This window comes from Gavialis gangeticus, unplaced genomic scaffold (assembly GCF_001723915.1).
Source record: "Gavialis gangeticus isolate Ggan-Ray unplaced genomic scaffold, GavGan_comp1, whole genome shotgun sequence".
Classification (NCBI taxonomy): Eukaryota; Metazoa; Chordata; order Crocodylia; family Gavialidae; genus Gavialis; species Gavialis gangeticus.
Genome location: NW_017728992.1, coordinates 100689872 through 100702299, shown reverse-complemented (window position 1 = coordinate 100702299; position 12428 = coordinate 100689872).

Here is a 12428-nt window from a genome sequence, read left to right as displayed (position 1 = left end):
GTACCTTGAGGTATGTAGAAAAAACATTTAAAGCTGTGTCTATGGCTACATCATCGAATCTCTCTGAATCAGTTCAAAGAAAATAAAGGGTCTCCTGATTCAGTTTGGATTTGGAGATTCAGCTGCCGAATCGGGCTGAATCTCTGCCAAATCAAATCAGCAACAGAAGCTTTGCACAGCCGTAATACATATATGCAGACAAACAAAAGCTTCTGCACGTGAACGGGGCTGTTCTAGAGGGCTTTCAGGAGGGGAACTGACCTTAAATGTGCAGCCTCTCTTTTCTTCTTCCTTCAAAGGTGTCGAGTAAAAATTATTCTGCTGAGAGCCTCAGGGAGTGTACCCCGCTCCTTCCACCCCATTTTGTTTCAGGTCTGAACCATTTGCGAGTGTTTCTTTCACCTGCTAATATCAGCTCAAGCCTTGGTCAGATTCAATGGAAAACATCAGGATCTGAGCTGGTACAAATTTTCCAAATTCTGAAATGTTAGTTTAGTGGACTGAACTCTCCACACATCCAAGAAATCTTCCTGCTTCCAGCCAGCTGCAGAGTAGGTCGAGTTTTTCTGTATTTTGACCCAGTAGTATGGGAGGTGTTTTGTTGGTTGGCTTGAGAGGGGAAGGGGAGAAGATTTACAAAATGTTCTCCTTTTTCAACCAGCTCTAGTCCAGCTATATTATTTTACATTCATACAAATGATGCTTTGAATTCTTCCTTATTTCTTCCACCCTCTGGATTCAAGTTTTAGATACAGTCAAGGCTGAAAGTCCTTATCAGTAACCCAAAGGTGCAATGTCCCAGCAAGGGGATTTTTCCCCCTTTAATTATTCCTAAACCAACCATATTAAAGTGTGCAATTTCAGAGTTTTGGATTCTCTTAATGAATCAAGCATGTTAAGGGGGGGTGCATTTGAAACACTGAAATAACCTTTAATTTGTCCTTTAGTCATACCTTGCAATAACCATGCCACTCTGAGTAATGGGACTTTGTTTATAGCAAAAACACTATAACACAGGGTTTGTCTAAACATGGGTTTTCTGTCGCATGGTTTTGTTGTTAAAACTTCTCATGTTTCTTCATGAGCTTGATCCAGTCCTGCCCTCCAAATGAAGTAATTTGTTCTCTGTTATGTTTACGGGAACAATCATATTGGAAAGCAGCATCACCCCTGCAGGAAAGCAGATGGTCTTGCTACAGCTGCCCTCTCCTGAGGGTTTTATAGAGGTAGGAGGCAGGGTGTTTTGAGTGATCAAAGTAGTAGCCTGGAACAGGTGATCCAGGGGGTGGTGTGTATGGAGGCTGAGATGCAAGCAGCTTAGCTTTGCAGTACTTTGTGTACTGATATGTAATTTTCTATATAACAGGGGTTATGGGTTGTGGGTATCGCTGTTGAACTGTGATACTGTGATAATTGGATAAATCAGCAGTCAGAAAATTTTCATAGCCATAGGCTGGCATAGCCTGGCTTGGGTCTGAGGTGGGCTGGTGTTCCAACACAGCCATTGTCACTGTGCCCCAGCAGCAGCTTTTCCCTGCTGCCACTTCTCTCTGCTCCCCCAAATATCAGACTGGTGCTGAAGCCCCCTGCATCTGGAACCTCACCAAAGCCCTCTAGCTCCTTGGGCTGGATCCAGTGGCCTGTTTGTTTGATGACCCCCAAGACAGATATAACTCTGTCAGTGGAGCCTCCCTGGGACCCAGATCTCTCATCTGCCCTCCCCTTGCTCATTCTGACTAGTCCCCTTGATTCCCCAAAGCCCTGCAGGGATTGCATTCCTGCAATCTGGCTAGATTTTTCTTCTGATCAGCAGGCTGTAATCTGGATGGATCCAGCTGAATGGCTACAATGACTTGGCCATCATGTGGGCTTGTGTTTTTTGCAGTTGTTGCACACTTTCAAAGTCTTTTAGAATGAATTGATAAGCCAGAACAAATTTAAAAAAAAAACAACCTACCTTAACCATCCCTTAATACAGGGGCGGTCTACATCCAAACTTTACATCTGGCTGCTAGGCTGATCCAAATGTCCAGTCCCTTATGTTAATCATGACCCTAGCTACTATGAAACTACTCTTAGTATGTCTGTAAACAAGCCTAATTATAGAAAGTCATACCTAGACATAGGTCTGGGAACCAAAATTGTAATGAAAACTCTGGTCCTGTTGATCCTCTGACACCTGTCTGACTACTGTCCTCAACAAAGTTCTATAATAAAACCAGATCATTAACCACTTCCTGTACTTAGTTTCTGTTATCATGAGAACTTGGAATGGAAGACTTCTAATGGGCCCTAATGCACTTGTTGAAGGAGTCTAATCTCTATATTGTGAATCACTTCTTGCCCGGCCATCCTTCCACATAGTTAATAATGATGGCAGTCCTTCACTTTCCAGTCACCACAACCATCCATCATCAATTCATAATAGGCTTGGAAACCTCCAGCAAAAAAACTAACAAAAGTTGCAAAATATTTGGCAAAAGCAAGGAGCTTATTAAGAGAATCACATTCTAGAGCTGCACCTACCACTCAGTGTGATATGCAAATGTAAATGTACCCTTCTCATTTCCCCTTCTCATCAAAATAGCAGACCTTTTTACAATAAGTCAGCATGTGCAGACTTACAAGCACCCCATCAAAGCTTATTTAAAATGGTTCTGCAGACAAATCAGTGGGTTGTTGTGCTGGATGCTGATGGAAGGCACTCTCCTTTCTATTTTGTGTCTTCTTCATAAGCTGAATATAACATTGGATGGAAAGAAGCATTAAGGCCAGTTGTGTCCGGTCCCTGGAAGAAATCAAATGGCAGCTTTTCAGAGGGATCGCCTGGTACAGTAAACCAGGCAACAGACCAGTGTAACATGTAAATCACATTCCTCATTGCCACCATTGAAACAGCCTTGTTTTTTGTGCAGGAAGGGGGACATAGGTGAAAAAAGTTGAGGGTGTAACCATTTTGTACTGCAAAATAGACTGAAAGATGTTTTTCTTCAGAAGCTGCGGTGTCTGTTCATGGCCTGTCTGATAGGAACTCACCACAAGCATCTGACTGTTTTAGTTTCAAGATGGAATTATGCTAAGCATTTGGACACAACCTGTGCAGACTGTATAACTGTTCTCATATTAACTCCTTGTTCTTAGTAGCTTGTAGTGTGTGTGCATGTGTTAACTGCATTTCTGAAATGGAAGAGACTTGTGCTGGCTATTTTTTGAAGGGGGAGGCAGGCTATCCATGTTGGGCACTTAAAGGATTTTTGTTTGGTCACTCTCACTTTCAAGGGAGCAGGTAGAGGGCAGAAAGTATGCTTTTGCTAATTATTTGGGGTGGGAAGGGGAATCTTATATACTTGAGTGAATGGAGCAAATGTTAAAAGGTCTGGGCTAGAAAGTTGAAACTGGCATTTTTTTCTAAGCTGTAGTTATGTTAAATTTTTATTAGGGAACTCATAAATTGCTTTGAAAATCACCTGGATAAGTCCACTGTGAATAATAAGATCTGAGCATGATTACATTTCTCTCATGCTTTGCAGCTAAAGTCATAAAATGCGCAGCTACAGCTACGGATATGTTTAGAGCAATGCAGAAAGAGTTTGGTAAGAGGGGGAATTTCTCATCTGTCTTAGGAGAATGTGCACAATCTGGGAGGCAAGAAGGCATGGAGTTCTCTTTTGACTAGTTGTCTTTAATAATTCAATGCACTTCATGACTCTTCTTCACTGAAGCCCACTACCATTCCCTCAAAGACAGAGGTAAACTTGATCTGACGGTGCAGGTGAGTTAATGGATGTTTGAGGAGTTGTATGCTATTATTTTCTGAGGCCTGCATGAGTACAAATGGCTTGTTGTGCATGTCAGTATGTCACTTGGGATTGTATCCATCACTGATACTCAATGTATCACTTCAGGGGCAGAATTAAGGCCCTTTTGGGGTTGCCCAGGCAAATTTCTATTCTAGAAGTTTGTTAATAAAAGGCGGAAGCTTGCTTTGTCTCCTAGTGCCTTTTAAGTGACACATTGATTAGTGTTTAGTTTGGAATTACATTTAATAACCTTTGCTGACTCTCGGTACAGGGTGCTGTGGAATAATAGTATTAGCCCAAAGAGGAACAGTCTATTAAAATAAATATCCGAACAGTTTCTAGTTTGATAGTGACTAGACAGAGTGGTGGTTTGGGTAAAGACATGTGCAGATCTAAGAGTTGGTGGTTCAGTGCCATCACTATTTACAGGCATGTGAGAGAGAGAGAGGGGAAGAAGAGAGAGTATTGTCTAGTTTTTATAATTTGTCATACATAGAGGGAAAGAGAGTTAGCTTCAGTAATACCAGTTAGAGTAGTGGGTGCCTGGATTAATTTGGAATATCTGTATGGTAGATTCCTGGACTCATGCACTTCTGTTTTCAAATGAAGAGAGGTACTACCCTAGTTCAGGTAACAAGCCGATTTAGCCATACAACTGGGTAAAAAACTGCAGGAACTTGTTGCTTCCCTTAACATCAGTGAAGGCCCATTTGGATTACCAGTCTCAGCACGCCACAAAGTACTTGCAAGGAGTCCTCTCTCTGTTTCAGTGGGTGCATCTACACGAGATGCTTAACTGCACATTAGCATTGTTTACTGCGAAGTAAGCATGTATGTCTATATGTGTTCATACTTACTTTGCAGTAAACGTCCCTAATCCCATGTAAATTTGCTACCTGCAAATGCAAGTAGCAAATTTTGCTTGGGATTAGCAATGGCGCCATAGCACTCATATAGATGCTCAAAATCTGCTCCCAGTCAGCTGTCCATCAGGGGGTAGGAGATAGCTCCCTGCCCCTGGGAGCTGCCTGCTGCCAGGGCAGAGCCTGGGTGGGGACTATATCCCTCTGCCCCAGCAGCAGGGAGCTCTAAACCCTCTGCTCCAAGATCATGATTGGGGAGTCGGGGGGTTGGGAGACCCTTATCTCCCAGTCTGAGCTCTGTGGTCACAGGGCTTGGGCAAGATCCCAATCCTGTTTCCCTTCTCAGCTCAGTGCTCACAGAGCTGGGCAGGGAAGAAACTACCCAGCCCCCACCCGGTGTATTCAGGTGGGGACAATATACCCCTGCCCCAGCAGCAGGGCGCTTCCAGTCTCTGCTCCTCAAGAGTGATTGTGGAGCAGGGGCTGGGAGCTTGTTACCAGCCCCCACTCTGTAATTGTGAAGCTGGGGCTGGGAATAGGCTGGGAGCTTGTTCCCAGCCCCTGCTCCACAATGGCGGGGCTGGTAACAAGCTCCCCAGCCCCCACTTCACAATTGCAGTTGTGATCACAGAGCAGAGGCCAGGAGCTCCCTGCATGGGAACAGTTCCCCACCCAGTCTGGGCCTGGCTGAGACTTGCCCCTGACTAGGACCCAAGCTGTGTGGGGAAGCACATCGGTCTGGAGGTGGCTGGGGACTGTCCTGTTTCGTGCAGTTCCCAGCCAGCTCCAGGCTGCACATACAGACCTCCTTGCACAACCTGGGGCTGGCCAAGAACTGTCCCAGTCAGGACACCCTGTTTGGGTGATTGAGACATGGGGCTTGGGAAGAGCTGCAGGGGTGGGGTAGGTCCCAGCACCCTGCCCTGATCCCCCTTGCTGCTAGCTGCCCCACCAACAGATTGGGGCAGGGGGGTGGGCCCTGCCCCTTCCCTGCAGTTCTTTCTAAGCCCCAGCCCCTGATTGGGGAGCCAGGGCCAGCAGCTCCCTGTAGCTGGCCCAGGGGGACATTGTCCTTGTCCCAGCAGCAGGCAGCCCCCTGGGGTCAGGAGACAGTTGTCTCCTGGCCCAATGTTCCCTGCCAGCCCCTGAGTTAGCACCCAGGGGAGCCTGGAGCTCCCCCTAGTGGGGGCAGGGGCCCATTGCAGGGTTACAGGAAACGGTGCCAATCTGCTCCCTTATGCCTGCATGTGTAGACACCTGCCCAAAAGGGCTTACACCAGTGTAAACTTAGGCTGGTATATTCTTTGTCTCCTGAATTTAGACAGCTGTACCAAAGCCCCAGCAAGTTATCAAATCAAATCAAATCACTTTGGTCAGTGCAGTGGAAAAAATGTGAATTGACCACTAACTAAGATAAGATGCACTTGTGGCGGTGGAAGGTCCTTTGCAATTTTGCAGAAGGCACCAAGCAGCACTCAGTGTGACTGCGCCTCAAATGAAGGAATTAATTATACATTTTAAGCTCCTTACCTGTTGGAGACACTGATGTTGGAGAAGCCAACTTCATTTCACTGTCGTTGGAGAAGGGGCTTAAGAATTAAAACTATACGTGGGTATTTCAAGAGTTGCTATGGTCCCAGTTGGCAATACTTAAACAATCCAGTCCATGTATTATAACAACTTTGCAGATACACACATGAAACAAAGCAAGTTATGGAAACCACAGCAATAGGTGACATAAAGCCACAATAACAATAACGTATGGAAAAAAACCAATATCAAAATTCCTCTCTATCATTTTGCCTCAGGCTGGCAGAGATAACCAAATAAGACAACCCATATCAACAGAGGTGGCACGTCAGAAAATGGAGTTAAACTTTATTTTGAATGTTTCACACCTTCAGGACTGAGCCTGTATCCCTTTCATATCAAGTCTTGGATTAGGTGTATCCAAAGACTTAGGACATAGAAGTGAAAAATCTCAGCACATCAGCTTTCTGTTTTTTGTCTGTTCATTGAGCTTTGTTTAGCATGGATGCTCCTTGGGCTTATTCTTGATGAATAAGAACAGACTGCTCCAAGGTTAACACAGATGGTTGTAGCCTCAAGACTTTATGAGCTATAACCAAAAGACAATAAATCCCTACTTTCAAGAGGAGAGGAAGGAACCTTTTATAGAACAGAATTCCAGTCAGTTAAATTGCATGTAAAGTGGAGTATTACAATTGCAGAGTGAATGGGCTGTGTTTTGAATGAATGTTTTTATAGCTAGGTTACCAGCTTCAATATTTTAATTTCCTCAGCTATAGATAATCACATGGTACCTCCATTTTTTTGTATTCTACCTCCTGATAAAGAACGTTAATGATCCAACAGTCACTTGTAGGAAAGCAGCATAGATCAGTAGAAAGTACTGGAGTGGGTGTTGCAGTATTACCAGCCTGTTAAAGTACTATATTTATGACCAAGAGGGAAGGGAAGGAAGGGTCGCCAGCCAAAACTGAGAGAAAAAAGCTAATGCAAAAGAATGAAATATTTCCTGTTTTCCGACCCTTTGGGATACAGTTGGGAGGGTCACATTTTCAAGCTTTTTTTTTCTCTGCCACCACAAACTGGAAGCTTGCTTTTCAAATAAATGCTGAGATTCTCATATAGCCACCTGCTGCTGGAGCTGCATCCTTAAGTAAATCGTCAGGTCTTGGGATGAAATCATTAGAATTGTCAAAACTGTCATCAGTCTGGTGAAGTATAAAGCACCTCTCACTGCTTACTAGACCCCCCCAACTCCCATGCAATCGTGAGGCTTGCATTCCTCTGCCAAGTAGTATCTAACAACTGTGTGTTTTTTCTTAAGGAACTGATGGTACAAATGGGGGAAATCTTTCTGCTAGCAAGGGCGAAGTAATAAATGATCTATTAAGAAAGGGAATGGTATTACACCTCCTCACCACCCCCTTAAGAGTCATTTTTGGGTGAAGCCTCTGTAAAGTCTTACTAGTGCTTGAACCTCTCTTTTAGGTTAAGGAAGAGGGAGTCATGGCTTTCCTATCTGGTCTCTTGGACAGATGTTCATGTTAGTACCTTTGTGAGCTGTGATCCCAGCTCTTCTGATCTTCTGGGAAAGTCTTATAGAACTTAATAGTAAAAGGTAATTTATTATTTATTTACATATTTATTGTTTAATGATCTTGAAAGAATGGAATAGCAAATTATGTCCTTACACTAGAATTCTATGGGACAGTGTAGCTGGCAGAGACTTGCAGTAGACTGCACACATTTAGCTGTAGCACTCTGGAGGTGGGCAGAGGCTACAGCCCAGCTGCAGGCAGTTGGGAGTGATTATGGGCTGCCTAGGGGAACTGGGACAGCTGATCCAGATAATTGGCTGGCCACAGGAAGTTAAAAGGCTCCCAGGGAAAGGGGCAGCAATAGTTAGGTTAGTGGTGGTAGAACTAGGTCTGGTGGCTTATTAGGGTCTGGAAAGAGACCCAAAGCTGTGAGGTTGGAAACAGCTGCCCAACCACAGGGTGGGTTCAGAGCCAGGCAGAGAAGGAAGACTGCAGTGCAGAGGAAGCAGCAGTGAGTTGGATACACATTCTTAGGGCTAGAGGAGACTCAGGACTGTGAATTCACCCTGTATGAAGTATATTAAACTATGCTATTGAGTGTTGATTTATGTTTGTGATGGTTCCTGAGAGGTAATAAAATAGTGTGATTATTTTTATTTTTTTTAAAGGCTTTTGAACTAAGCAAACCCTTGAACTAGCTACAGATGAGTTTCCCCCCCAAGTTGCTAAAGCCAGTGTATCATCTTTGTGAAGATTTAGAGGCCTTTAGAATGGATTTGGTATTGTACTAGTTCATAGACCTCTTTGATAAGTGACTGATGGTGTTTCCCTGGCTATCATTCTAACTTTCTGATCCTTGCTAAATTCAGACTGGTGAGGTCTCTCTTGGTATCTGCTAGGGCCAAGTAGTAGCTATTTATCTTCAGCTGTTTTTTCTTTCCAGGCCAGTGTTGGGTGCATCCCTTTTCAGGCTTTTGGGCAGAGTTTCTATTAACCCTTTGATCTGTCTTCAGAATAAATCAGTCTTAGCTATGGTATTTGGAGACATTCATTTACTGAAGATAAGGTTATAGACAGCCTCCCCAAAAAATTAAGAGCCACTAATGGAGGTATTGGGTGCATGCTCTGATGCCTTCTAACTGTGCATGTCCATGAGAGGAAACCAATTATGCACTGACTATACATTTAAGTGCAAACTGGATGAACGTGGTGGGCTACTGCAAGAACAGCTTCATGGCAAAAATAATAGAGAACACCTTGTCTTACTTAAACAATCAGTTGCCTAATCTAGCTGAACATCTGATGGTAGATTACAGATGGAGCTATATGCAGAAGCAAGCTTAACTTCTTGCAGTGAATACAGTCAAAAGAAAAGGGACCACATTCTTCTGAGGTATTTACACATGCAAAAATGAACTATAACAGGCATGATGAATTGTCTTGTAAGGAGATACCAAAAAAAAAAAAAAAATCCAGGATGATAAATTCACTGTACAAAGGAGTTGCACTGCCTAATGTTCATTGATAGAGGACTTCTGCCTTTATCTGCCTCGGGTGAGTGAAAGAGGTTACTGCGCTGGGACCATAATTCCCTTCTGTCCCTCTCTACTCAAGGTCAGCTTTGTGTTGTTGAAGCCATTTTTGGCACCTGTTCTTGTACAGCTTAGCTGCACAACTTTTTTGTTTTTTAAGGAAGCACTGCACACTTCTAACCTTCTGAAAGGATTCCTGTCAACTTTCAGTATTCGTAACATACAGTTGATGATGCATTCGTTGGTAAACTTTCTAAAATAGGTTAAAACACCAGCCCCTGTAGTTCTCCATGAATTCTTCTATGTTCTGTTAACAATAATATAATCTAGTCTGATAAATGCCATCCATCAATAAGTAAACAAGGTTCTTTGGATAAATCTGGTATCTTTTTATTAAACCAACTCTCAAATAGTTGGAAAAAAATCTTTTTTTGCAAGCTTTCAGGTACAAATACCCTTTGTCAGCCTGAGGAAGCATCTGCCATTGGTCTGTGCTCTTCCTGGTTGGAGTAGTAAAGCAGCTCCATAGATAAAGAGCTGTATTTGGGGATGGGTTGTTTGTTTAGTGCGGTTTGTTTTGTTTTAATCATAACCCTCTCCTACAAACTTCTAACTTTTTGTAGGCAACAGGAATACAAACACAGCTTCTTAAAGGCACTTTGAAGACAATTCCTGAATGCTGTGGCCAGGATACTATGGTCTACTGTATTCATCGCAGAATCAGAAACATTGGAGAAAAGAAATAACTCCAGTCCTGCACCTGAGGCTTCAGCGGTCAAATCAAAACAACTTTGGAGCAGCCTCAGAGCTGCTGTGTTCAGTTTGGCCTTCACGTCATGGGCAGTTAAAGTAGTGAACAATGCCTGAAGCTGGTTATTATAAGATGGTGGCTCCCTGGTCCTGCCCCCTCTCTCTCACTCTCACTGAGGAGTCAGGACTAGGCGGGCATGCTGGGGGGCAGCAGGGCTGTGGTTGGGGGTTAAATTGTAGCTGCTGCAATTCCCCTATACAGAAAACTGCTCAATCAGTTTGCAACGTTAATTTGACTGCTGATGCTTCGGTGGAGGTCAGAAAGTTGCTCCATACTCCCAAACAGTGATTCCCATATTCCAGCAGAATAAAATGCTCCAGAATCCAGGCTGCTCCTGTCTTATTGGTCACATATCACCCCGTAAGTTGAAGTAGGCAGAGAGTAGGCTATGGTCAACAGAGCAGAATGATTCTCAGCCTAGTTCTGCCCCTCAGTGTAGGTGGGGAAGAGAGGGCATGACTAGGAACCACTGCCTTACAATAACCACCTGCTGGCACAGCTCACCTCTTCCCTCCTGTCTCCCTCCTTTCTGCTTACAGGGAGTTAAAATAGCGCAGAATGGTTCCAGTTGGGACCAAGCTGACATTTGCATGCTAGCTTGAGTATTGTGTGTCAAAGGCTGTGCATTCCTCCTACCCACGACACATTAAGGCAGGAATTCCTGAGGCCCATGGCACCTTGGGCACAAAGTGCCATCACTACAGAAGGAAAACACAGCTGCCTCTTCTGCCTGTCTTCATCAAATTAGATTGAAAATTTCTGCCTTTTTGCCTTTGCGCCACCCTCAATCATGCTAGGCACTTTCTCTGGGTCAAAGACTCTACCTTTCTTAGTATTTGTCCATAATAACCGTATTGCTACCATCAATTAAAGGAAATAACCATTCACACTTTTCTTTTTTCCATTTGTCCCCACCCCCACCCAGCTCTAATCTGAAACTTTCCATGTATGCTGTAGTGGCTGGAATAGAGTCCATTTTTCCATTAATGGACACAGCAGGCTTTTAAAATTGGGCAATGCTAGATTGGTTGGAACCACAGCTCCAGCTGCACAGAGTTGAAAAGACGGACATCCTCTGCTCCCTGTGTTCTCTCCCCCTCTTTCTCTCTCCCCCTTGTTAAGCTCTGCAACTCTTATTTTGCAATATGAAGTGCTGTAAAGTTGACCCCTCCTGGAAGTAAAGCTGTGGGAAAGGCAGCATGGCCCACTGACTTCAAGCTCTACATAGAAGTTAGTTTTGACAGAGTTGTAACTTTTGGTAGCACCATTAAAATGATGTCCCCATCCTTCAACTTACCTTTGTTTTCTTACTGCTTTACCTGCCGTCACTGAAACATGGCAAGGTAGCCATGCTAGCAAGCATCACAGTAGGCCAGATCTCCTTTAGAACATATGCTTTAGTAAAAAATTAATGTATGCCATTATTTTCTAGACCGTCTCGTGCAGGACATCAGATGAGATGATAGCATAAGGCTAGAAGGGACCTTGTGACTATTTCAAGGCTTGGACTCCAGAGGAGGAAGGTAAAGGTTGCTGATGATATTGCAGCAGCCTAACAAAGGCTGTGTTTGTCCTTGGCTGGTCTACAAGTATAACCAGCATCTAGCAAAGGAAGAGTCGTAATTTTTTCTCTTTCCTCTTAAAGGATAAGTGGTGACATTTCTCAGTATTTTGAAAAAGGGTGACTTTTAAATCCTTCAATTCTTCTTTCACCTAGGGATGTGCTCCTGGGGACAGTACAAACAGAAATGCCATCAGTTTGGACCAAGGTACTGGTTTGCTATAGCCTGAAATATAGACCATGGGACAGGGTGCAGGACTGCAGAGTTGCTTTTATCATTTTAAAAATTCAAGAGTCGGGTGTGGGCAGCAAACTGACTAGCCAATATTGTGTGACATATCTAATTACATAAAAGGTGCAGTTCCAGCATCAAGAAGTACAGATTTCCTGACTAATATGCTTGACATCTTGCCTAAAAGAAACATCACAAAGTATAAGAGGTTCAGGCTCCATGCTTAGGCATCCTGTAGAATGCTAATAGGAGGCTTTCTTCTGTTCATGTTTTTGTATGAACACCTGTCGTCTGGGAAGGAGATGGAGACTAGCAAATCACTATCATAATGCCTATTGTTCTGGCCTGGACCAGAACAACTTAGAAATAATAACAGGACACAGCATTTTTGATCTGTGAGCTGTTGCTATGGAGAAATAGCTATTCATATTTATAAAGCTTTTACATTCCTGCAACAGTGTTTTGATTTTTCTCCATTAAAAACATTAATAGGCTTGTTAGATTACAAACATAAAGCTTGAACAGAGGCTGCATGGACTCCCACTGTTTTCAGACTCATTT